The 27815-nt window shown below is 38.0% G+C and overlaps 1 protein-coding gene and 1 pseudogene across 2 annotated transcripts in view; one reads left to right on the forward strand and one right to left on the reverse strand.

Moving 5' to 3' along the window:
- The window catches only part of SBF2 (SET binding factor 2), a 526457-nt gene that overhangs the window by 417782 nt on the left and 80860 nt on the right, over positions 1-27815 (reverse strand). The window lies entirely within an intron of this gene.
- On the forward strand, positions 22459-26859 carry LOC138163738 (THUMP domain-containing protein 1 pseudogene; annotated as a pseudogene).

The raw sequence follows: 27815 nt of genomic DNA on the forward strand, positions 1-27815 counted from the left end.
TTTGAAAACCCAGATGCTAATGCTTCCCTCTCTGGTAACTGTGATTTGGTATGGATGTAATAGTTGGACAGTTGGAGGCCTGTCTGCTTGAAATGTTTCTGTCTGTATACTCTGAAGTTCAGGGTGTTGACCTTTTCCCCCTGAACTAGGTAAATGATATGTTTGATTGATTAAAGCAAGACTGTTAACCCATTTTGAGTTGCTTTCCTTTAGAAAAGCAGATCTAAGAGCCTGTGTTGGCAACCACCCTGGGTACGCTGGGGTGCTTGCTGCTACAGTCATTAATAAGAAAAAAGTTGCTATATACCCCAAATATTTATAGCAGTCACTTTTGTAACAGCAAAAAATTAAAAACAAAGTAAATACCCACTGACGTCTATGATACATGAATGTAAAGGAATATTACTGTGTTGTAAGAAATTATGAATGTGATGAATGTAGAGAAGCAAGGAAAGATCTACATGAAATGATGCAGAGTGAAGTAAGCAGTCTGAAAAACAATACACATGATACTACAACAATGTAAAATGAATGAATAACACACAAAAAAATCAAAAGTGAATATAACAAAATTATAAAGATCAAATATGACTTGAATGAAGAGACATTAAGAAGATACCTCAAATCACCCCTCCCCCAAGGGGATGGGAGGTCCACAGATGTTTTTTTACTCAGATGTATAGGTTATTTGTGCTGATTTTTTCTTTTCTTTTTTAAAAAATCTTTTAAAATACTATTTGCTACATATGGTGGCTTTCTGGGAAAGACATGGGAAGGAATACTAGGAAAAACTATGATGATGTAAAAAACAAAAGGCATCAATGAAAACATTTAAAAAGAAAAAATACTGTTTAACTGTGTTCAGTTAGAAAAGAAAAAAGCAGAAAAAGAAAATTATATGTTGGCCTTTTAACTAAACATGTTAGGCAAAAATGTTAATAATGAATGATCATGAAGATGGAAACTTTTGAATATTTTAAAGCAATCATTTGCAAACAATGAGTTGAAAACAAGCACAGGCACGTAATAGGAAGGCAGGAGACCAAATAAGGATAGAGGAAGAGTTGGGAGAGACTATGTATCCAAATTCACAATCACTGATGATTTAAACCTTCTGGAATTGGGGTGAAATCATCTTGGAGACAATAGCTAGGAATTCTGAAAAGACTCACAGAAAATTCAGTGGTCCCTCCCAGTTTTCTGTGCAAAAGGTTGTCAAGCATCCAGTTTGAGAAGTCTACTTATACTTAGTGTCATCAACAGGAAACATTCTGATATGCACAGACCTGAATGTGATGCTTAATTGTCATAGCTTCACAGAGTCTAATAATATATGTTCACTGTATACAGGCCTACGTTCATCAACAGAGACTCACTAGACTTACTGACTCTAACTACATGTTTACTTAAGAACCAATATCTTGGGCAAAGAACAGTTCAATTGGAGTCTCCCAGATTTGCTCTGGCATTAACTTATGGCAGAACTCTAACCCACAGACCCTGTCCTCTCTGATGAAATCTGTTGGAAATATCGTGAAATAAATTCCATGTGCCAAATAACAACTTTCTATAACACAATGGAAAGAGTGAGATGGATCTATGTTCGAATTCTAATTAGCATTTATATCGTGTTTGCTATGTGCCAGTCACCATCCTAAGCACTGGGAATAAAAAGTAAATGGTAGTTCGTTATTTCCTTCAAAGAACTTATAATCTATTGGGGGAAAACAATGTGAAAACAATTATATACAAAGTAAGGTACCTAAAGTACAGGATAAACTGAAAATAATCAACAGAGTAAAGGCAACAAGATTACAGAGCACTGGGAAAGGCTTCTTGTAAAAAGCAGGGTTTTAGCTGAGGACTTGATGGAAGCCAAGGAAGCCATGAGGCTAGGCAGGAGAGAGTTCCAGGCACACTGAAAAGCCAGAGAAAATGGTTCAAGTAAGGAGATGAAGTGTCTTGTAAGAGGAACAGCAAGGAGGCCAGGGTCACTGGACTGCAGAGTACATAAACAAGAGCAAGGAGTAAGAAGCCTGAAAATGTAGGAAGGGGTCAGGTTATAGAGGATTTTAAAAGCTAAACAGGGCTTTACATTTGATCCTGGAGGCAACAGGGAGCCAGTGGAGTTGAATGTAAGGGGCTGAGGGGTCACACAGTCAGACTTAAACACTTTAGGAAAATCAATTTTAATAACTGAGTAGAAAATAGACTACAGTGGGGAGAGCCATGAGGCTGTGGGATCAACTAGAAAACTACAGCAAAAATCCAGGTACAAAGTGATGATATCACTAACCAGGCTGGTAGCAATGTCAGAGGAGAGAAGGGAGTGTCTATATAAGAGATGTTAGGATGGGACTTGACAACACTTAAATGGGACCTAAATGCCACTGATAAATTCAAGTCATCTGACCCAGATGAACTATATCCTAAAGTCTTGAGGTATTGTCTATGATTTCTAAAAAATTATGAAGGACAAGAAAGATGCCACAAGGCAAGGGATGAGAAACTGATGTCTTGATTTTCAAAAAAGAAAAGAGAATGGAATCTGCAAATAAATTCTAGGTCAGTGAGTGTGACTTAAATTGCTGACAAAATTCTAGAATGCCTAATGAAAAGAATAGTGCAGTAAAATGGGGAAAGCACTGAATCTAGTCAGAGGACTTATTTCATCCTGGTTTCATTAGCTGGGTACCCTTAAGCCAGGCCACTTCCCCTTACTGGGCCTCAGTTCTTTTATCTGTAAAAAGTGGGAATAGGACCAGAAGATTTCTAAGGTCCCTTCCAACTCTCAGTCAGCCCATCTGGTGCAGCAGAAAGAGAACTGTCTCTGGAGGCAGAGGACTTAGGCTCAACTCTGCAGTTTACTATCTGTGTGTCCCTTGGGCAAATTATTGAACCTCTCTGGGCCTTGTTTCCTATCTCCCTATGAGAAGGACTAAACTAAATGTCTTCTGAGCTCCCTTTCAGCTGCAAATCTAGCATTTATTTCCTTTTTCAAACGGATGACTAAATTAGAAGATAAGAGTAATATCGTTGGGGTGGCTAGCTGGCACAATGAGTATAGTGCCACCCTCGAGTCAGGAGGACCTGAGTTCAAATCCAGACTCAGACACTTAACACAAAAACTAGCCATGTGACTTTGGGCAAGTCACTTAATCCCAACTACCCTCCAAAAAAGGCAAAAAAAAAAAAAAAAAAGAGTAACATCGATATAATTTACGTGGATGAGTTATCCAAGACAATGAATTTTCCACAATCCAACAGTTCCTTGTGCTAGGCACCTTACTAGGCACTGGGGACACAAACAGAAAAATGAAACACTTTGTCCTTTAAATGAGCCAACATTCTAATAGGGAGGACAACAAGTACATACATAAGTATACACAAAACTATAAAGAATATGAATACAAAGAGTCTAAATCAAAGATAGCCTAGAAAAAAGGGCAGTTAATCAGGAAATGCTTAAAGTAGTTCTTAAGCTGTAGATGACAGAGAAGAGGTAATCCAAAAGGCAGAGGTGAAGAGGAATTCCACACATGGGAAATGGTTAGAGCAAAGGCATAGACACAGAAGACATATTTTATGTGAGGCAGAGAGATGAGTGTGGCTAGGTCACAGAAAGAAAATTTTGTTGGGAAAGCTGTTATGGAGATAGAAATGACAAAGTGTGGCAACCTATATGATAAGTGTATGAGTGAAAGTAAAGGATAGAGGATGATTCCACAGCTGTATTGCTATATGATCATAAGGACAGTGGGGATATGAGGAACATTTCTCCCACCCTTCTTTGCAAAGGTCAGGAACACTGCATAAAATGTCAGATTTTTAAAAAATATTGGTTAGTTTTCCTAAAATGTTTTTGCACCTTTTTAAAGTTTTTCAATATAGAGCATGGATCTCTGGGAGAGAGAAGGATGTATACCAAGTAATATAAAAACAAAGATACTGATAAAATTTGTCTGTTAGTCTTTTTAAAAGATGTTTGGCTTTCAGGAATTAGTAGGTAGTCCCACTCTACTCTCTCCTGGGCAGATCACATCTAACAACAGCAATAAAAATAATAACTCACAACAACGACAACAGGAACAACATTTATAGAGCACTGTGAGGTCTGCCAAATGCCATACATATGTCATCTCACTGGATCCTCATGACAGCCCTAGGAGTTTGTGCTCCTGTTTTCCTCATTTTACAGAAAAGGAAACAGGCTGTGCCTTGCTGAGGGTCACATGGCTAGTGCATGTCTAGTATCTGAGATGGGATTTGAATTCAAACTCCAGGTTCTAGGCTTTTACCCACTGCACCCCCAGCTTTGCTGAGCTCCACATATTAGAAAGGCAATTAAAGTAAAGAAGGGACTCTGACAACATATAAAGATTAGTTTAGAGACTGAGAATGTTTAAAATGGAGAAAAGAAAAGGAGCTAAATGACACAGTGAATAGAGTGCTGGACTGGGAATCAGGAAAACCTGAGTTTGAATCCTGCATACTAGCTGTGTCAGTCTGAGCTGCAGATAAATCAGTGTTAGCTTGGAACATCCAGTAGACACCATCTCAGCAAGAAATGGCTTTTAACTCTGTAGCTAAGCAAAGAATTTTTCATAATTATAAATGCAAAGAAATTCAATGGAATCTCCAAAATCCAAAACTATTTTTAAAATTTACTTTGTAAAGTTCACTTGCTGTACTTTGTAAATTTACTTACTGTCACACTTTTAGCAGTGTGACCTGAAGAAATGGAGGGAATTGAGGGGATTAGGACAGCAAGGGATTAATTGTGGGACTGGAGTGAACCACACTGACTCCATCTTGTTGCTCAATTCTGGAGTTAGCTGAGTTCCTTTTCTACTCAATTATGGGTCTAGTCCAAGTTCTGTCTTGTGAGAAAACTATATTCAATGTGGGAAGTGGGAGAAAACCTCATTGCATTGTTTGAACCCAGACCTGCATGACTGGGAAACTGATCATCCCACCTGCTGTTTAGAGACCCTGTAATGCTGACCAGTAACCTAGTCAGATCCAAAGAATGATGCAAGGAGTTTTTTCACATCTGTACATCTCAAGCAACTCATATGTCTTATCTGAAAACTGGCCCAGTACTGATCAATCGGTTATTGTTTCTATATGACTTTGATTGCTCACAGACACTTGAGGCGAATGGGACACCTCTTTTTCTGATTACAGGGAATTGCACCTGTTCATTCTCCCCCCTCCCAACCTGGAAAGGTTCCTAATCTTTCATACAATTAGAAATCAGATTGCCTAATTTAGTATTGTTTCCTTTTAATTAATTGATCTCATTTGATTGTTTTTAATGTATAAAAATTTGTTTCCCCCTGTATTCAGGAGGCAAGCCTAAGCTGAGGAGGTCTTTTTCCTGTTTGTTGGGCAATTGCTTGACATTGCTTAATAAGTCAATATGCTCAAACTTTAGTTTCCTCAGTCATTTTATCTTTCATCTGCCAGAGACCCTCAGTAAGTAACAACTTCTCTGTGTCATTTTCCTCTTACGTAAAATGGAGATAATAATAGCACCTTCCTCAAAAGGGTTGTTGTGAGGATCAAAGATTACATCTGGAAAGTGCTTTGCAAACCCTTAACTGCTATGTAAATGCTAGTTATTATTATTATTATGACTTAGGGACCTGATAGATGTCTTCAAAAATTTGATGGACAATGAAACAAGGACACTGTATTTGACAATCTTACATAATCATTGTAAGGAATGCACTTTATAAAGAAAGCTTAATTAAAGTAGTATATAAATGTGAACTATGATTTTTAAAAAATTTATTCAAGGAGTGGCTAGGCGATACAGTGAATAGAGTACCAGCCCTTGCATCAGGAGGACCCGAGTTCAAATTCGGCCTCAGACACTGAACACTTACTAGCCATGTGACCTTGGGCAAGTCACTTAACCCCAACTGCCCTCCAAAAAGCAAAAAAAAAAAAAAAAACTCAAATGATAAGTAGTCTACCCTATTGAAGAGGTTCTCAGTACTTATTAGTTGACAATGTAAATGATTTACATCACAGAACTTTACTCTATCAATGAAGTAGCTCATTTGAGATTTAAAAAGCTTTGAAGACAAAACAACAGCATTAGTCCCTACTCCAATAAAAGTTCCATTTTCCAAAATATGACTAGTTGGGATTTTTCCATTCTTTCAAATCAGTGAAAGAAATTAGGTAACTAGCTCCATACTTACTAAAGCCACAAATATCTCTATAGAACATTCCGCAGGCTGAATAAATTTTTTAATAGTGAAAAGTTTGTCTTTTAAAATTATACTTTGGTCCTACATTCTTTGAGAGCAAGGAGAAATTGACTTATGGTCTTAATTTAATTTGATGTCCTGGGCTAAAGAAATAAGTGTAACTGCCCTCATGTTTACTCGTATATTTAGTTTTGAAGAACAATCTGTTCTCATTTGGGGGTGGGGGCGTTGCTAGGATTTTACTTGAATAATATTTTTATGAATTATAAAGTCACCCTAAATTTTTGGATCGCTCCTTCACAGTGTTTAAGAAACCAGAATTTCAAGGATTTGTGGTTTTATTGATGTGAGTACTCCCCCCAACAGTGCAAATTCCTCTACAACTAAGCATATGGTCATAAGAGTTATGGCCAAAAAATTCACTACCTGCATCCAATCTGGTGATGAACATCTCCAAACTTAGCTAGGTTGATTCTCAAATGATAACTACACAGTCAATTGCCAAGCCTAAATACAAAGACTTTCCAGCTTGGTAAAAAACCTGAAAGAGACTGCCCTAAAAACAAACCATTCAAGAGCCTGGGGGTCATATCCACATCATAATTAAGCATCCACATTACAACATTACTATATATTAAGAAAAGAGCTATTGTCACCATCAATTTTATAACAAGTACATTCACAACGAGGTCAATGCTGTGTGAATGAAATAACAAATGTGTTGGCTGTTTGAGTAGGCTAATTACCATGTTCTTGCCTACATTCTGATTTTCAAGATGAACATACAATTCTCTAAAATACTGTGAACACAAAGTTATTACTTCGATATCAATTCCAAAGGGAAAACATCTTATTGAAAAAGAAAAGTTGATCATTTTTTAAAGTCCTCTTGCTGAGCTGAACTTATAGGAAAAATAACAAATATAAGACCTAGAAATAAAAATACTGATCTTTTCATCATAGTATAGAAGAATTCTGAGAGTATTTGAGAATTCATATATTGTGTGCCTGTGTGTGTGTGTACATGTTCCCAGCTCTCATATTGGATAGCATTGTAAAACAAGATGTGGCAACTAGGCATAGTGCATTGGGTGCCTGGTCTGAAGTCAGGAAGATTTCATGAGTTCAAATCTGGCCTCAGACACTTACTGGCTGTATGACTCTGGGCAAGTCACTTACCCCTGTTTGCCTCAGTTTCCTCATCTGTAAAATGAGCTCAAGGAAATAACAAAACACTCCAGTATCTTTGCCAAGAAAAGCCAAATGAGGTCATAAAGAGTCGAATATGACAGCAACAACTAGACAATAAAATAACACAAGGGCAGCTGACCTCTCTGAGTCTCTTCATTATTAAAACGAATTGGTTGGATTATAAAATGAGGAGCACAGGGGATCTCTATGGTGCCTTTGAACATGAACCTTCATTTCTAATATTCTACCTAACCTAAACTCTGGAAAATGATTGCAAAGACCCATTCCAAGAATTCAGAATAAGGCCTAAAGGATTAAAGAACATGTAAGATGCACCCAAAAAAGAAATCATTGCATTAGGGATTTTCTTACATTTTCTCATTTTTTTCAGTCTCTCCCCTAGTATCTGCTGATGAAGCCATCTCACCATTTCTGCCAAATTTCTTGGTGCAGCAATAGCTAGAGTTACCGTCATGCAAGATCCCTCATCTTAGAGCTAGAGTGGGAATAGGATTCTGTTAGCAGCCAAACAGAGCTCTTAGTCCACTGGGGGAAATAGGGCAGTTGGCAAGTTCAGGCAATAGCAACTTCTGGGCCATTTCCCATATGGCAGATTTGGAGTCAGGAGAAAAGGGTCTCCAGACTTTTGGTACAGTTTCGTCTTTGATACAGTTTCAGATCATACAAACACAAAATTCTATTCCTGGGCTGAACAGAACAGTGTCAGTAGTAATCTGGGGATCTCAAAGCATTTTTTCCTCCTCTGGTAATTACTTTACTGGAATTACTTTTCAATGATGCCCTTTCACCTTCTAGTGGATCATCCCATATAACAAATAATATTTTTAAAGGAAAAAAAAGAAAGAGGCAAAAGAAACCAAAAAAATTAGTTCAACCAACTGATACATCAAAAAAGTTTGAGGGGAGGCTAGGTGGCGTAGTGAATAGAGCACTGGCCCTGGAGTCAAGAGGACCTGAGTTCAAATCCAGCCTCAGACACTTAACACAAAACTAGCTGTGACCTTGGGCAAGTCACTTAACCCCAACTACTTTATCGTCCCCCTCCAAAAAAAAAGAAGAGAAAAGAAAAGTTTGATTCTGTGTATCAAACCTGTACACCTCCCACATCTGCAAAACAGTGGGAGGGGAATATCTTCTCATAGCTCTTCTTTGTAATTTTGCCACATTCACATTAGATTTTTTGAGGTTGTTCTTTTTGCTATAATTACTGTACTTGTTTTATGTGTGTGTGTGTATGTATAGTCTTCTTCACTCTGTTTACTTCACTCTGCATCAGTTCAAGCAGATTTTTCCATGTTTCTATATACTCATCATTTTCATCACTTCTTACCATTTATTAATACTATGTACTTTAAATTATTACACTCATGTACCTTCCTCTATTCCCCAATCAATGAACATCTAATTTGTTTCTAATTCTTTGCTATCACAAAAAGTGCTCCATGACACTGTGGTGGTGTGCCTATCTTCCCACAATCCTTCCAACATTTACCATTTCCATCTTTTGTCATTTTTGCCAGTTTACAGAGGTTGAGATAAAACCTCAGGGTATTTTTGATTTGCATTTCTATAATAATTATTATTAGTGAGTTGGAACATTTTTCATATGGTTGTTAATACCATTTCATATTATGAGAATTTTGTGTTCATATATTTTCATCACTTATCTATTAGAGAATAGGGTGTATGTATCATATATGCACGCACACACACATGCACACACATATATATATATATATGCACACACACATATGTGTTAGTTGAGCCTATACCTTGGAAAACAAACTGTTATCAGAGAAATTTCAAACAATTTTTTCCCTTATTACTTCTCTTATCTTAGGTGCATTAATTTTGCTTGTGCAGAAGCTTTTTGTTTTTGTGTAATAAAAGTTATGTTTTATTCTTTGTAATTGCTCCTATTTCTTATTTAGATAAGAATATATCTCCTACCTTGGCTGTGAAAGATATATTATCTATTTCTTTTCTAATATTTTATAGTATGATTTTAATATTAAGGTAATACATCTATTTAGATATTTAACCTCAACATTTGCATATCAAAGAATATGGTGTGATGATTAACTGAGGGTGGGGGACATAGGATGAGATCTTTTATACTCTCGGCCAGCTACAGGCCTTTGTCAACATTCCATAAAGAAGGAATGGAATCAGATGGTGAGAGGATGCAGAGGTTTTCTGGTCTGTGTTCCTATTAACATTCAAGAAAGTTTCATGTTAGAAGATTGAGTAACTTACAGTAGCAGAATGTAGGTTTCTGAACAGAGAATAACATTACAAAAGTCACATTTTATAAAAATGAGTCCTATGGCTGCATGTAGAAAAGATGAGATGAGGAGGATGGAGGAAGCTAAGAGTCTGTCACTATAATCCAGACCCAAAGTGATAAGAGCTTGGACTAAGGAAACTGAGAAGGGTGAAGGCAAGAAATATTTTAAGGGGAAGTCAGTTGGAAACAATGATGAAATCTACTTCTGACATGTTTCTAACACCTACAAGGAGCTGTCCTATGATAATTGTTAAAAAAAGAACTATGAAAAAGGTCAGGTGTCACAGCTGGAGAAAGACATTAAAGATATAATAACTGAAATGATTAGTGAAAATCAACTTTCTAATACTACAAAATAAGTAAGGGGAAGATAGATTCAATATAAAAGTTCTGCTTTACCTATTACTTTTCTGGTACAGTGGAAAAAGCACTGGCTTTGCAGTCAGAATACCTGGGTTCAAATTCTGCCTCATTTATTTGCTATTTTTATAACCTTGGAAATGTCACTTAACCTCTCTGGGTCTCATCTGTAAAGCTGTCTTGACCAGAAGGTCTCCTCCAGTTCTAAGTCCATGTATGATGTTCTATAATCATGGATTTAGTTGAGAGGAAGTGTTACCCAATAGATAAGCTCTAGGCTTGGAGTCAGGAAGGCAATTAGAAGCTGGTTTAACTTAAGTCAAGTCACTTAACTAAGTGCCTCAGTTTCTTCATCTTTAAAATGGGGATAATAGCACTTACTCCAAAGGACCATTATAAGGACTAAAAAAGATAATGTATGCAAAGTGTTTGGGTTTTTTCATTTAGATTCAATTTTATTTTATTTCCAAAATCCAAATTAAGGCAATGTGTACAATACTCTGACCTGGTAGGCCCTATTTCCTGCAAAGAGAAGGAAGGTATGTTTCATTATCCTTTCTGCAGGACTTTCACTGTTTTTTCAAGCATTCTGATAAGTGTCTTTGTAACTATGAACAAACTACCAATTAATTTTAATTTCACTTTGGTGAAAAGGCACCTGAATAGGCAATCAGATTCTGAGGTCTTAAGTGCCTTAAGCAGCACTATGTTTTGAATCAACATAAGCCTTCAAAATACATCTAGGTAACCAACCACTTATCAGTCATTTGGATCATGGGATGACATTTCAGGGACCTTCTAAGATCTTATGATTCTATGTTTCATATACATTTGGCACATAACAATAACTAGAAACTTTAGCTTACTAAAGTTACTTTGCAAGATGCTACTTTTAAACTTAGTTTAAGGTTGCTACAAGTTAAGGAAAAATACAAAGCCTCAGGGATAGCAGATACAGGACTAGCAAGTTGAGAATATATGTATCACTGACTTAATTACTCTACAAAACTGAAGACTATAACTGATACTGTAACAGACAAGATTATATTCTATATGTCTCTAAATCCATTCTAATAAAGGGGTCTATAGACCAATTTCCATTAGTTGCCCGTGACAGAGCCTTAAATTTGCCTATTGACCTTGGAATACTAATTCTTGTGAAGCAGATCAAATAAATATATAAACAAACAAATAAATAAAGGGGGGCATTATTCAAGAGCAGAGATGCTTATATTCAAATCAAGCTTGTTGATCAGTTTTTAGCCTTTAAAAATCTAATTAATCCGTTAATCTAAAAACCATGCCTATGGCTAAAAATTCTATTAAAGGGGCAGCTAAGTGGCACAGTGAACTGGCCCTGGAGTCAGGAGGACCTGAGTTCAAATCCGACCTCAGACACTATGTCAAGCGCTCAGACACTTGACATACTTACTATCTGTGTGACTTTGGGCAAGTCACTTAACCCCAACTGCCCTCCAAAAAGTAAAAAAAAAAAATTCTATTAAAAGGACAAATCCTAATCTCTTTTCATCCTCCTGAATACCTTCTCATTATCAACAAAATTGCCCTTGGTGTCACAAAGTACAGAGAATATGCTTTTCCTTATAAGTTCAAAGCTGAGCACCTAGTATCAGTGAAATAATTACTCAGGTTGAGGATTAGTTTAGAAATAGAATGGCATTTTTGTACTTGTGCTCACTTGACTCAACAGCAAATTACAGATGTCTGACTGTACATATCTGCCCTTTCTTGTTCTCCTTGCACTGGATAGGTGCAAATGTGAGAAACTGCCTCAAATTCAAATGGTTCCACATACACTGTGGGGTGACCCACTAGGTTACACAAAATTCTCACAAATAATGTGTTTTACATGCAATTTGAAATGATATAAGTAAAGAAATGAGTGCCTGTCACTATCTCATATTAAAGACATTTTTGCTAATACAACATGATATTTGGGAGGGTTCAGTCTCCTGTTACAGTGTGCTTTAGTAGAATCAAAAATACCTAAAGATGGAAAAAACCAGCTAACTGCCATCACATTCTTCCTTTAAAAAATTGTTTGACAAGCAGCAACAGGTTAACTGGTTGTGTTGCTATTTACAAACCAATCAACTACAAATAATCAGGTAAGAACTGCAGAAATTATAATTTCTCAGTGTGACTAGGTATTTTCCAGGTAGGTTAGATACCAGGAAGTAGATTTCAAAAAATTTTTTCTTACTGGAAAAAAAATGTAAGGAAAGATTTGACATAGTCATTATTCAATGAAAATATCAGCTATACCCACATATACTCATTTCATATACACACAAATATTTATATAACACTTTCTATAATCAGAGCTGAAAGCAATTTGTCACTGAAAATAGACAAATAGCTGGCAGTATAGGAACTATCTCCACCAAAGTGACACATGATCAAATAGAAACCTAGTCAAGATGTTCTAGAGAGTGGCCAGAGTTACAAAGAGGTTAAGGGATTTGCCAAGACTCACACAGCAAGTATCAGAGGGGATTTAAAAGGTACCTTTTCAAAACTTTGCTTTGAATCACAAAACTGGCTTTCTGAAAAATTATTTTGATTTTAGACTTTGAAAGTTTATATCAAATAACAAGACTCAAATCTTGATTATAACAACTGCAATATACAAACTCTTCCCCATCTGACCTAACACTACAGAATATGAATTATTGCAAATCCCATTACCAATGACTATAGCATTCGGGGACTAAGGAGACAACATGAAAAGAACCCTGCACTGGGAATCAAGAGACCTGGGTTCAAATTCAGACTCTGTGACTTTATAAGCTAGTTAGTAAACCAAATAGTACTAATTAAGAGCCTACAAATGTCGGGCACTGTGCTAAGAAGTGGGGATACAAAGAAAGGTAAAAGATAGTCCCTGCCCTTGCAGAACTCACAATCTAATGGAAAAGACAACACATGGACATATGTACAAATAAACAACAGAGGGAACGTACAGGAATTGAAAGGTTGTGAAAAACTTCCTGTAGAAGGCAGAATGTTAGCTGGAACTTGAAGACAGCCAGAAGGAAGAGAGGAGACCAGATATGGGGCTCAACCAGAGAAAATGCCTAGAGCCAAGAAATGGAGTGTCTTGTTCTAGGAAGAGAAAGGCCAGTGTCACTGGACCAAAGGGGGCTGGGAACAGGTGGAAGGGGGGATACTAGGTTGTGAAGAGCCTTGATCCTGTATTGGATCTTGCATATGACAGGGAGCCACTAAGTTAAGAAGGCTGGGAGTGGAGGTGGGGTGACACAGGTACATTTTGGCTTCAGGAAAATTGCTTTGGTGGCTGAACAGAGAATGGATGGGGAATGGAGGATATAAGGGGAGCCAAATTTACAGCAAGCAGACCAACCAGCAGGCTATTATGATAATCCAAGTGTGAGGAGATGAGGACTTACACCAGAGGGGTGGCAATATTAGAGGAGAGAAGGAAGTGTATTTGAGAGATGTTGCAAAGGTGAACTCTAGAGGCCTTGGCAACAGGTTGAATATAGGATGGGTCAGAAATATTAAAGAACCAAGGATGACACCTAGGCTGTAGGCCTGGAGGGCTTAAAGGATAATGGTGTCCTCAACAGTAATAGGGAAGTTTGGAAGGGGTAAGCATTTAGGGAAAATATATTAAGTCCACTTTTAGATATGTTAATAAATAGTTATTGACAAATGGTGACAGATTAGAACATTAAGCCAAATTTATTAAGATGAAATTTAACAAGGATTAATGTGAAGTCTTAGACTTGGGTTAAAACAAATTAGCTTCACAAGTAAAAGGTGGGTATAGATGTGGCAAATGGGAAGCAGGTCCTGTGGAAAAGATCTGGGGTTTTTAGGGGACTACAAGATCAACAGGAATCAAAACTGATGTGGCAGTTAAAAAGTAAATGTTACCTTGACTCTATTCAGAAAGGTGATTATCACATTTTCTTTTACTTGGGTCCGAATATATCTGGAATATTAGGTTCAGTTCTATGTGTAATGTTTTTAGAAGGACACTGGTAAACTGAAGAATATCCAGTGAAAAATGCCTAGGGTGGCAAAGGGCCTCAACATCATAACATACAAAGGATAGGTGGAAGAACTGGAAAACTTTAGTCTGGAGACAAGAAGATTTAGGAGGTACTGTGGCATTCTTCAGAAAATGCTGGATATGGAGGCCATGAATTAGAATCCCAGCTTTGCCACTTTGTCCACGAGACCTCAGGGATGTCAATTAACCTTTCTGGGCTTCAATTTCCTCATCTAGGAAACTAGGTACTTGGAGTAGATGAACTCTGAGGTCATATCCAGTCCCCATCTATGACATGAAAACTAACTAAATGTAATTAAAGGGCTCTCATATAAAAGACATAATAAACTTGTTCTTTTTGCCCCAGAAAGAACTGGAAGAAAGAGATGGAAGTTGAAAATTGAAGCTTGATGCAAACAAACAAACTTCCTAAAAGAGTGATCCAAAAGTGAAATGGGACTGCCTAGGAACAAGATGGGTTCCCTCTTCAAAGTCAACAATGATAAATAGCCTTTTTTTGCATATGTTGTAGAAGGCATTCTAGTTCAAGCACAGATGGGATTAAATGGTGTCTGAGGTTCCTTTCAATTTATGACAGTTTGTGATTCACCGTGATGAAAATTCAGCAGCTTTGACAATCTACCACAATAATACTTCTACCAAGACTCTGAAAGATTTCCAATTCCAGAATAAATTTAAATTTACACAAAAAAGAACTTTCCTCTTTAGAAGTATATATAAAGAACTTTCTTTAGAAGTATATATAAACTTCTAAAATCATTTTGTCAATGTACTTTTCACTCAAAAATTTTGTGCCTCTTAAAGATACTAGTGATTCTCATATCAACATACATACCACTAGAGGCCACCATACTTCATTAAACATGCTGATAAGTTTTTGGTCATTAAAAAAAAGTAAATAATTTTTAGCAGGTAAAAGCAGGAGATAACTATATTCCTTAATGGTTGAAGTCCCATAAAAGTCCTTAAAATATAGTGCTACTACTCTAGGCAAACAATGACTTGAATATATTACATTTACATAGTAACTATGATACCCTAGTTCAATGACTGAGAGACTACTGAAGATTTTATAGGGACTCAATATATTATACCCCTGTGAGCAGACTACACAACCTAATATCTTTATGGAACCCTAATTACCTCTCCAGTTAGCAACAGAAAAACCCATCCTCCACGAACAGCTCATTTTCAGAAAATAGTTTCCATGTATTAAATAAAAGAAATTATAGCTTTGAACTGCAGACTACTAAGTCATGTTTGTCTTAGCCTAGGAACAATGGTAGTTAGCATGCTGGAAAAAAAAGATTTTTATGAAATCATAGCTATTTTAATCTTTAAAAATTAGGGAAAAAACATTTCTGGGAGAAATGGTTTAAGATTTCTTATTTTTCAATGTATTGTTATTGAATTATTGTTAAGAATTATGGTAAACAGGAACTAGATTTATACTTAAACTGCAATATTAAAAGGGCAACTACTCTTAAATTTAAACCCATAAGAACTTTCAAAATTTTACTTTAAGAAGAAAAAGGCAGAATCAGAAAAGACAGAGATATAGTAACAGGAAAAATTTTAATCATAAACCAAGATTTAACTAGAACCTCCCCAGTTTCCCATTGGTAGGGGCAGTTGTGGTGTGTCATGGTGGGAAGACTAAGTCAGAAAACCTTGGTTCATATCTTTGCTTTATCATTTACTATATTATCTTGGACAAGTCATTCAAATACTCTGTCTCTTTATGCTCATGAGGAGCATAAATGTAGGTCTCTACATATAAGTGTCTCTACAACTTACCTCAGAATGGTTATGATAATCAAATGAGATGCTGCATTAAATAGCTCTGTAAACCATAAAGCATTATGTAAATTATTATTATTAGTTATTGGTTCCCCTAGTATTCTATGCCAGTATTTTCTATACTGTAGACAAAAAGTCCAAGGTGGTGGAATGTCTACCTCAGAGTTACCAAAGACTACCCATGCAAATGCCAGCAGTTCCCTATCAACTCCAGGGGCAAATACAAACTCCTTCTACTTTTTATTTTAAGCCCTTTATTACCTAACTCCAATCTTTTCAGGTTTAGATTGACTATACATTACTCCTCTTCATGATCCAATCAAATGGCCTTCTTACTCTTCCTCAAACACTCCATTTTATCACCAATCTTCAAGACTTTGAACAGTCTGGTCCCCTTGCCAATACACTTCCTCCTCACTGCCACCTTCTACCCAAAGCCTTTCCTGAGCCCCCACCTGTTAGTGTTCTCCTCCCCAAACTGCCTTGCATTTATTTGTATGTATTTATATGTATACATGTGTAATGGAAATGCAGATTTAAAGATCTTCCCTGCCCCTAGGCTAACGTGCACCTGGAGCCTGGGGTGGGAGGCTTGTTTTTCAGTAGATACTTTTTGATTGGCCAGTGGGTCCAAAAGGTTGTTAATTCTCTGAGCCAGGAGAAGGCTATATAAGCCCTGATGTGTAGCTTTGTTTTGGGGCTCACTTTGAGAAGTGTTCTGTGATTTGATATGGATTCTGGGAAGCCGTTGTTGAGAGTCCCCCGGCTTTAAAAAACCCAGAATGTGGAAACCCAGATGTTGACTGGGTATGGATGTAATGGTTGGACAGTTTGGAAATCTGTCTACTTGATATTTCTGTCTTGATAATTATGCCTGTATACTTTGAGGTTCAGGGTGCTGACCTTTTCTCCTGAACAAGGTAAACGATATATGTCTGACTGATTAAAGTAAGCTTGTTAACCCATTTTGAGTTGCTTTCCTTTAACAAAGCAGATCCAAGAACCTGTATGGGCAGCAAACCCTGAGGACACGCTTGGGGTGCTTGCTGCTACAACATGCTGTCTCTTTTATCTTTGTAAACCTGATACCTTACATCTAGTGTATTTTTTAAAAACTGTAGTTGATTTATTGACTTAGCTTCTCACTGTCTCATGCAACTATCTCCAACTAATCTATAAAAGGGCTGATATGAATTAATGGAAGGAGTTCCCATACTGGAAGTTCCCTGCACTGATGAATTTACTGGTCTGGATCCAAAAAAAGAAAAATATCAGAAGAAATCCCTGATAATTAAAATGGAATTCTTTACTCTGTATTTTACTTCTGTCAGCCCTAACCAAAATGTCTTTAGCTTCTTTGAACTGTACTGTTTCATTCCCCTGGGATCAAAACCTCAGAATTACCTAACTACCACTGAATCTCCAAAGTCAATGTCTCATAAATAAAATTTCAAGTGCTTTTGCCACACAGTAGATAAAACAACTGGCTAAAATAAATTTGTGACCGAGTTAGCAGACTCTTCTGATATCTGCCTAAAGAAGCTATGTAGCTATACTACCAATATGAGCAAATTTATGAACTTAAAGATTATTACTATAGTTATCCATATACATGTCATCCTTCTCCTAGACAATCAGCTCAAAAAAGAGCAAGAGAAGTATGCTGTTTACATTTCTCAGTGCTTCCAGCATTTAGCCCAGTTCTCTCTGCCCAGTGGCCACAGGATAAATGTTTGCCAAGTCTTCCCTAAAATTTAAAGGACAGTTCTGTCAATTTCCCTTATACTTAAATGCACACAAATACTCTATTGTGATTTTCATAATAATAACAGCTAACATTTATGTATCACTTTAAGGTTTATAAATAACTTTACATGGATTATCTCATTTGGTCCTTACAACAAACCATGTGAATTCTGTTATTATTAACCCTATTTTACAGATGAGGAAATTGAGGCTGAGAGAGGTTAAGTTACTTACTCAGGGTAAACAACAACAAAATAGGTGTTTACTAAGAGCTTACTATGTGCCAGGCACTGTCCTAGGCCATGGGATACAAAAAAGGGCAAGCAGCTCTCAACTGTAATAGGGTAGACATCTGTAATGTAATACCAAGCAAAGGCAACTTCCCAGGTTCAAAATACCAGCATAGGTGCTCTCTATTTTATTCAGTAACAAACCCAGAACAGAGAAGATCAAAACATGACATCATTCCAAATACAGCATTTACTAAGTGTGATTAAATAATCTCCAAGTACTACCCCACCCCAGGACCTTCCAATCATTCAATCAATTACAAAGTCTCTGTTCTAAATACTTCTCCACCCCTAGGCTATACCTTAATTAAGTCCACCACAAAGCCCCTCTTCTCAAATGGAGATTAGTTTCCAAACATAAGGTCAAAAGTTCCCCACCCCTGGATCACAACTGAATCTACCCCAGAGTTACACCAAGTTTAAACACAGCATTTAATACCCAAATGGAGGTCTTTTCTTCATCTTGACACGAGGCAAGTTCTCAGCAATCTTAGTTCCTGGGGAGACAAGGCTTAGCAAGGCCATAAGATACATTGCCAGTCCCTTCATGAATTTATCCTCTGTCTGTAGAACAGTCCTAGAACCCCTGAACACATTAGCAAAGCCCTCTCCCAGGATTTCTGTAAACATACAACAAGAAAATCCTTCTTCAGGGCTTCCGAACCAACAGAAAGGTTCCCAGACCCCTGCAACAACAGCATTGTCCTTCACCAGTGGACAGTATTCACTCTGTCTGCAGGACAGTCTCCAGACCCCTGCAACAACAGTACTGTCCTTCACCAGTGGACAGTATTCATTCTGTCTGCAGGACAGTCTCCAGACCCCTGCAACAACAGCACAGTCCCTCACCAGTGGACAGTATTCACTCTCTGTCTGCAGGACAGTCTCAGGGCTTCTTAGCGAACAGCCAGGTTCCAGGACTTCTTCAACAAAAGGACTGTTTCACCAGTGGACAAATCTGGCAAAACAACATCAAAACAGACAGACAAAGTACCAGCAAAACAGCCATGTCTCCTCAGTCCTTGGCAGCTCAGGGGGCAGGTCTCAAAAGTCCAGGGCAATTCAAAGCGGCCCCCAGCAATTCTCTTAGTTTCTCTCTCTCCACGAGGTGCTGCTTCCAAAAAGATCTTCCGCCTCTCTCTAGTGTCTCTCCAAATCTACATCACCAGCTCCTCCCAGTTAAGGATTTCTTTTCACATCAACAAGCCCATCCCACAGGTGGGATTAACAAACTCTGGGTTTTAACACAATCAATTTGAAAACCAAGCCAATACAGGGGAATCTTTAATTGCCATTACTATCACAACATCATGCAAACTACTATATATATGCAAGGTATAGACGGTGTAAATTGGAAGTAACTCAGAGGAAAGGCGTGAGCATTATAAGGGACTGGAGAAGGTTTCTTGCAGTAGGTCAGATTTCAGCCCAGTCGTGAAGGAAGCCAGGGAAGCTAGAAAACACAGAGATCAGGAGGGAAAGCATTGTAACAGGGAGGGAGACGATGAAAAGGCAGAGTTCAGAGACAGAGGAGATGGTTAGTTATATAGAGCTAGCAGGGATCTTTGGCAGGACTTAAACTTAGGTCTTCCTGACAGCAAATCCAGCACAACTTTAGCAGACACTCACAATTTTACATATAGCTATTTTACATATAGCTAATTTTAATAGGGTATTGACTTTAGAAATGATAAAATACAGGCTTTTTCTTTACACTATTTTAAGCTATTCTGCATGCATTTTTAATGAACCATTAAAATATGTGAATGTAAATTGCAAGAAGATTATGAAGATATAAATATTATAAATGATATTATTCCATAACTAAATTCACTCCACACTGACAGTAGCCAGGAACGCTTATTTTGGCTCATCTTCTAAGCATACGAAAATTGGAAGGTCCACAAAGACCATGTTGTGAATCAACAGAAGTGTGATTTTCACAGCTGTTTCTCTAACCTTAAACACACTTTAAGAAAATAAATTATCAGAAGCATGTTTTTTAAAAATATTTAATGAGTATCCAAGTGTAGTATATCCACATGACATAAACATCTCTTATCTTCCAAAAGGGGTTATATCTTAACAGTGGGACACTCAACATATTAGCAATAATGCACATATATCAGAGAAATGCCAAGGAAACTAGGTGCAAATTTCACTTGTTTACAAGTTTATGGAGTACCTACTAAATATAACTGCTAGAGAATATGTAAAATATAAGATGCAGAATCTGGCCTCAAGGAAGATGCCAAGGCACGTACATGAAAAATGTAGAAAAATAAGACAGTAAAGAAGTGATTTTTCAAATAAATGTTATCCTAATTCAGCACAGGAAGACATAAATCAAAATTTCAAGAAGCATAACAAGTAGTCAGAGACTCTGTCACCATCCCTCTTTTCTCTCTCTAAAGACAGTAAGGTGGCCCAGGGGACATTGTAAGACCACCCTGGGCAAATCACTTAACCACTGTCCACCTCGGATTTCTCCAATGTAAAATGAGGCTAAAAACTGCACCTACCTCTCAGGACTGTTTTGAGGATCAAATGAAAGCATATTTGTAAAGCACTCACAGTGCCTGGCACAAAGTGGATGTTCAATAAATGCTTGTTTCTTTCCTTCCTCTTTCTTTCTCTACTTTCTCTATTTTAATAGGGATCTCATCAGCAACCAGAGTCAATGAGCATTTCTACACTGATGACTCCAAAATCAAGATAAGCAGCCCTAAGTTCTCTCTTGCACTTCAGTCCAAATCACCAACTGCCCATTAAACATCTGTCTACATGCTTCATCAACATCTCAAACTCAACATGTCCAAGCCTGGACTCATCTTTCCCTGTAATTTTACCCCTACTACCCCATGTCCTTCTTTTAAACATATTTCTGCTGAAGACACCACTATCTTATGAGTCATCTAGATGCATCTAGAAGGCCAGGCTTGATCTTTTCATCAACTTTCATATCCACTCTGTTATCAAATCTCAAGGCTTGTATCTTTACACATTTCTTCTACGTCTCCTTCTTTACACCACACTGACAACACCCTAGTTTAGGTCTTCATGACCCCTCATCTGTGAACTTTTTAAATAGTTCATTACACTCCCTGCTTTCAAGTCTCTTCCCAATCCAATGCATCATCCACATAGTTACCAAAATGCTTATCCTAAGGCAGAGGTATGATCATGTCACTCCTTGCCTCTAAGAGAAAATATAAACTGGTATTTAAGGTCCTGTAAAATCTACATTTCCAGCCTTTTCTCAAAGGCAGATCATCTACTGGACATCTCAAGCTAGATGTTACATAGACATCTTAGGTTCCACAAGTCCTAATGAGATAGCACTCTCTCCCAAAATCCTTCCCTCTTCCTAACCTTCCTGCTACTGCTATTCTCCTGGGTATCCAGTGATGTCCTAGACTCCTCATTCTCACTCGCCCCACCCATCCAGTCTATTGCTGAGTCTTGTCACCTTCACAACATCTCTCCTACACATGCTCATTATTCACAGCCCCCACTCTGGTTCAGGTCCTCATAGCCACACACCCAGACTACTGCAATAGCCTACCGGTTGGTCTCCCCACATCAAGCCCCTTGCTACTTCAGTCCATTCCCCACTTAGCTGCCAAAGAGATCTTCCTAGAGTGCAAATCTGACCATGACATCCCCCTACTAAATAAACTGTAGTCATTCTCTATGATTAAATATAAGATCCATTTTAGCATTTAAAGTCCTTTACAACCTGGACCCTTTCTACCTATCCAATTTTCTTTTTGCTCTGCTGATCCTGTGCGGTTCCTTGCACAGAACATCCCAGCCCTGCCCCTTTTCACTGGCTCTGCTCTAATCCACACACCTGGAATGCTCTCTCTCCTCACTTTCGGACCTCAACTCAAATCCTACCTTCTGCAGGAGGCTTTTCCCAATCCTCTTAATACTAGTACCTTCCCTCTGAGATTACCTTCTATTTACTCTGTAAATATTTTGTATGTACATAGTTGCTTGTATGTTGTCTCCCCCATTATAATGTAAGCTCCTTGTGGGCAGGGACCATGCCTGGAACAAATAAGATGATGACTACAACAACCTTCAATTGTTTCCCTTCAGGGGCTGCTAGGTGGTGCAATGAATAGAGTCCTGACCCTGGAGTCAGGAGGACCTGAGTTCAAATCCAGTCTCAGACACTCAACACTTATTAACCATGTGACCTTGGGCAAGTCCCTTAACCCCAATTGCCTTCCCCCCCTTCAAAAGAAAAAGTTTCCCTTCACAAAGTCTACATTCCATCCAAACTGAACCTAGCGAGGACCCCAGTTCCATACTGAATGTCCCCTAGTGCATTAGCATGAACCATTCCCCTCTGCCTGGAATGTATTTCCTGCCTAAGAATCACCTTGTAGAATCTTTATCTTCCTTCAATTCAGATACCACCACTTACATGAAGACTGGCCCAATTTCCATAGATGCTAATGTTCACTCTTCCACATTCAAATGCCTTATTCTAGGTCCCATCTATTTACACAGTCTATCACCCTTCTCTGCAGAATTCACAAGGACTATTTAATTTTTGTTCTTAATATCTTTTTGTCCTCATAAGTGTCTTGAACACAGAAAGCACTTAATAAATGCTTGCTGAACTGAACTGTAAATTGAATTAATTTTAGTAAGGATAAATGTAAAGTTTCACATATGGATCCCAAAAATTCACTTTTTAAGTACAAGATGGAGATGATGTGGTTAAAGAGCAGCTCATTTGGAAAAGGGGGGGAGGGGTGGACCATGAGTTCACTACCAGTCAAGAATGTGAAATGGCAGCCAAAAGAAAGTTAGTGAACTCTTACACTGAACTAAGACCTAATGTCTAGGACTAGAGGGGTGAGAGTCCAACTGTCTTCTGCTTTGTACGGAGTAATTTCTGGGTGCCACATTTAAGGAAGGACACTGATAAGCTAGAAAGTAACCAGAACCAAGTCATAAATGATACTGAAGGCCTCATGATTATGTCATGTTAGAAATGCTTTCAAGAACAAGAGCCAAGGGGCAGCTAGGTGGCACAGTGAATAGAGTGCCAGCCCTGGAGTCAGGAAGACCCGAGTTCGGATCCAGCCTTAGACACTTAACACACATGCACACACAAAAAAAAAACACCTAGCCGGGTGACCTTGGTCAAGTTACTTAACCCCAAAATTAACCTCCAAGAAAAAAAAAAAACTAGAGCCAGAAAAAGAGAAGACTTAGAGGAGACACAATAGCTATCTCCAAAGTCTTTGAAGAGTCAACATGAGAAGCATATTTGATTTGTTCTACTTGGCCCATGTGAGGGCAAAATTAGGAGAACTGAATGAAAATTGCAAAGAGGAAGTTTAAAGTTTGGCATAAAGACAAGCACCCTAACAAGAACTATCTAAAGGTAAACCTGCTGCTTCATAAGTCTGAGCATATTACTGGAGGTCTTCAAGCAGAGATAGGAAGACTACTTCTTTGGGATATCAGAGAAAGGATCCACAGTCAGATATGCTTTGGACTTGTCTCCAAAGTGTCTGTTAACTTTGTGCGGACAAATCATGGTAAGTAAGGTAGTAGTGATCAGAAAGGGAGAATATGGAAGTTTGAGATCACAGAAACTCGATTACTAGAAGAGACCTCTAAGATCATCTAAGTCCAACACATACAGGAAGGAATATGGGTCAACGGAAAAGGCACTTACTGTATTTGGTGTCAGAAGACCTGAGTCTGCATCTCAAATCTGCCAATTATGACCTGTGGAGCCTTGGTTAAATACCTTAATCTCTCTGGTCCTGTCACCTTGTACATCTTGTATATACCTTTTTGTGTGCATATTGTGTACACTAGAATGGGGGCATCATCATAATAAGCTCTACCAGAGCAGGAACTATTTTTTCTTTGTCTTTGGATCCTCAGCACTTAGGACAGTGCCTGGAGCTTAAGTACTTAAGAGTATACAAATACTTGTGTTGTGTTTGTCCTTCCTTCTTGAAGAGGACCATGACATCAGGGAAATGATGCCACGACTAGCAGTTGACTTGATTTTGAGTGAAGGAGGGCTGTGCAAGGTCACCAGCCTCACCTTCTCCTCCAGTGCCATCTGGATCCAGTGACCAGATATTCATCAGGACAACTGGAGATGGCCCAGGATGCATTGGGGGATCTGGCCCTTCTAGGCTAAGTACTTACTATAAGCATGTAAGTACTTAAGTATGTCTCTATTGATTGACTTTAAGATCCCTTTTGGTTCTAAATGTATAACAGTATGACCACATTGATATTCTCTCAACAACACCTCAATAAGTAGTTATCCTACCACTGAAAACCTACTTCAAAATATCCAACGAATAAATATTTATCACCTTCTAAAACAGCCTCCTCCATTTTGGGGATAGCTCCATTAGGAAATTTCTCCTTTTAACAAATCTAAATCTGTCCCACTGCAACTTCCATCCACGGTCCCTACTTCTGACCTTGGGGGTCAAATGTAGAACTTATATCCCCCATGAAGCCTTTTAAGATTCCCTTAGTGGATAGTCCCTCTAGCCAACATCCCCTTTCTTCACGATGGCCACGGCCGGGGAGCAACCCCCACAAGTGGCTGGGGTGAAACGAAGAGGGAAGGCCCAGTAAGTGCAGGCTAAGAGGGCCTGGAGCAGAGGTGGCAGCGGCGGCCCAAGGCAGCTCAAGCCCGGGCTTCAGGGTATCCTCATTGCCTGCAACATGAATGAGCACAAGTGCGTGGAGGAGGCCTACAGTCTCCTCAACGAGTACGGAGACGACCTGTACGGGCCAGAGAAGTTTGTAGACAAAGATAAGCAACCATCTGGAAGTGAGGAGGAAGAGGAAGATGATGCAGGAAGCTGCCTTGAAGAAAGAAGTCAGTGAGATTCAGGCCTCTACAGAACTGAGATTAAGACGATTCCAATCATTGGAAAGTGGAGCAAATAACATGGTCTTCATTAGAACACTTGGCATAGAACCTGAGAAACTTGTACATCATCTCCTAAAGGATATGTACACAACCAAGAAAAAGAAAACACGGGTTATTTTACGCATGTTGCCCGTATCTGGTACATGCAAAGATTTCTTAGAAGATATGAAAAAATAGGCTGAAACCTTCTTGGAACCTTGGTTTAAGGTTCCACCAAATAAAGGGACATTCCAGATTATTTACAAAGCACAAAATAATAGTCACAATAGCAGAGAAGAAGTTATTCAAGAACTAGAAGGCATAGTGGGCTGCCTCAATCCTGAAAATAAGATTGATTTTAGTAATCCCCAGTATACCACTGTGGTAGAAATCATTAAGGCTGTCTGCTGCCTGAGTGTTATCAAAGATTACATGTTGTTCTGAAAATACAACCTTCAGGAAGTGGTCAAGAGTAACAAAGAAGGGTCTCAACCAAATCCTGGCCAGGATGCACAAGTAAGAAATGGAAACAAGGCAAAACTGGAGTTTGGAAACACAGACAAAGAGAATCTCAAATCAAATGAAAGTATCTGTGCAGAAGAAAAAAATAATTCTCAGGTGATGGTAGAGGTTACTAAAGAGGAGGGGCCAATTTCTGAGACCCAGGTGGAAAGTGAGAAAGGAACTAAATCTGAAAATGGAAGTCAAGTTATGGAAGATCCTAAATCAAATGAAAGTGACCTGGTCTTGGAGAAAAATTAGCAGTTGAGGCAGGAAGTGTTAAGGCAAGAGGCATATTCCAAAGATGGGCACAAAATAAGCTATCCAAGTTGAGAATGTTAGCAAGTAATGAAACTTGCCCTGGAGGTGAGTTTAATCTAAAGTTTTTCAGAGATATGGAAGTATTAGAAATACAATGCCATATTTCACCAGCGGCTCTTTTGGGTGAATCAATAGTGAACAAAATAGTGTGGCTATCACCCCACATCCCCTTCGGGGAGTGATTACTTGGTTGAATTTCTTACTTTCTTCCAAAAGCATTTTTTCATCATCTAGATTGGAATTAGCTTGGGGACAGCATCCTAAAAGAGAATAGGATTTTAGTTTTGGGGCCACTGTTTAAAGACAGGAAGATTAAATGTGTTAGAAGTTTTCATTTATGAGCAAGGTTTAACTTAGAAGTTGTTAGATTCATAGAATGTCTACTTTTTCAGGATTTGTATGAAATACCTTGAAGGAAAAATGTATGCACATTATTAGCAGTTTTGCTTAGGGAAATGGGGGGAAAATGCTTTTTATATAAAGTTCCAACTGATGCCCAGCTTCAAGGAAGAAGGTGCTTTAATGGTGTAGAAACACCAGACCCAGGATCCCTTGGAACTTAAAGACATCTGAGCATATAAAGACAGCCACATCCATCTAGAAAGTACTTTATTGTATGTTACCATAAAATTGGGTCCCCTTTGCATTTTAATTTTGAGAACTCCTCTAGAAAGGGATTTTTTTTTTCATTTTCAAAATCTTAGATCTTTTTTCATATTTATTTCTGTGGTTTTGGTACTATCTGAATATGACATTTTTCATAAGCAACTCTTCCCCAGGTTAGTTGTTGGTACTGCATCAAGCTTTGTGATAAACTGAATTAGTTTATTTAAAGGTCTGTTTTTAGTTTTATAAACTGTTTTCTCACACTTATATTTCACTTGTAAATGTCAAAATTCCATGGTGCAGAATTGATAAACTCAGATTATCTTACCATGTAGAGAAGAGGGTAATCTGTGTCTTCAGGTAATGTTTCATTAATGCTAATGTTAAGTATAATTTTTAAATGTCCTCAAGGCACAATTCATTTTCTTATTGTTTTGGCTAAATTACTTGACTGTAATCCAGAGCAAGATACTATTTGCTTTTCATTGATACTTTTTCAGAAGTACAAAAGTAAATTTCCCTTACAGAAAAAAAAAAAAGATTCCCTTAGTGGAAAATGCTTTGTTTTGGTTTGCTTTTTCTCTCCTCCAAGATTCCTGAAGTACCTTATCTTGTTATTTCCTACAGCCCTCCCACAACACTACTTTCTGTCACATTTATTAGTATACATACCATACATTCTTACACCCCCACCAATATCAAAATACAAGTTTCCTTAATAACAAATATGGATATCTTTTCTAAAAAAATCTTTGTATTCCCAGTATAGAGCACTTATACATAGTAGGTATTTTGTAAATGCCTACAGATAAAGTAGAACAAAGCTAATCTCTCTTTTACCTGAAACTGAATTCAAATATGACAAGGCCCATAGTGTGGCTAAGCAGAGGAGAGTTTGATGGGTTTCATGGATATCATGGATAAAAATTAGGATATACAAAGGATATAACCTTTAAGACTGATGTCCAGAAGAGCAAATATGTCCTAGATCACATGCTCCTTGGATCACAGATCTGATTCATAATGGTAATACCTACACTCATAGATCCCTGTGTTTTTAACTATGCAAAGCCTAACACAGTATCATATGTATGTAGGTTCTTTATCAATTTTTTGTTGATCACAATGATGAAACATCATAATCTGGGAATTGTTATCATTAGATCACTTTTAGAAATGATGGTAAATCTGTTTTTTTTTTCCTTAAAGATCATGTTTGACTCAAAGGACTGTCAAAAGGGAGCATATCTTGAGAGTTGTTAGGAAAACTGGAGGTCAATTTCTACCACTGAGATATACTGACTATATGAATGTCAAGACAATTAACCTCAAGGTGCTCCCAAACAACTGTCTGCAAAGCAGGGACCAGTCTGCATTGTTGGCGGAAGGTCCTCCTCAGAGTTCTCTCTACAAATGAAATCACAGTTCCAGAAAAAAAAAACCACCTGCATAAAGAGCCTTACATTAATATGACTGGAAACTATTCCCTACTTCA

The sequence above is a fragment of the Petaurus breviceps genome, unplaced genomic scaffold (assembly GCF_028583685.1).
Source record: "Petaurus breviceps papuanus isolate PSGF00001 unplaced genomic scaffold, PetGlider_PUasm1.0 188, whole genome shotgun sequence".
NCBI lineage: Eukaryota > Metazoa > Chordata > Mammalia > Diprotodontia > Petauridae > Petaurus > Petaurus breviceps.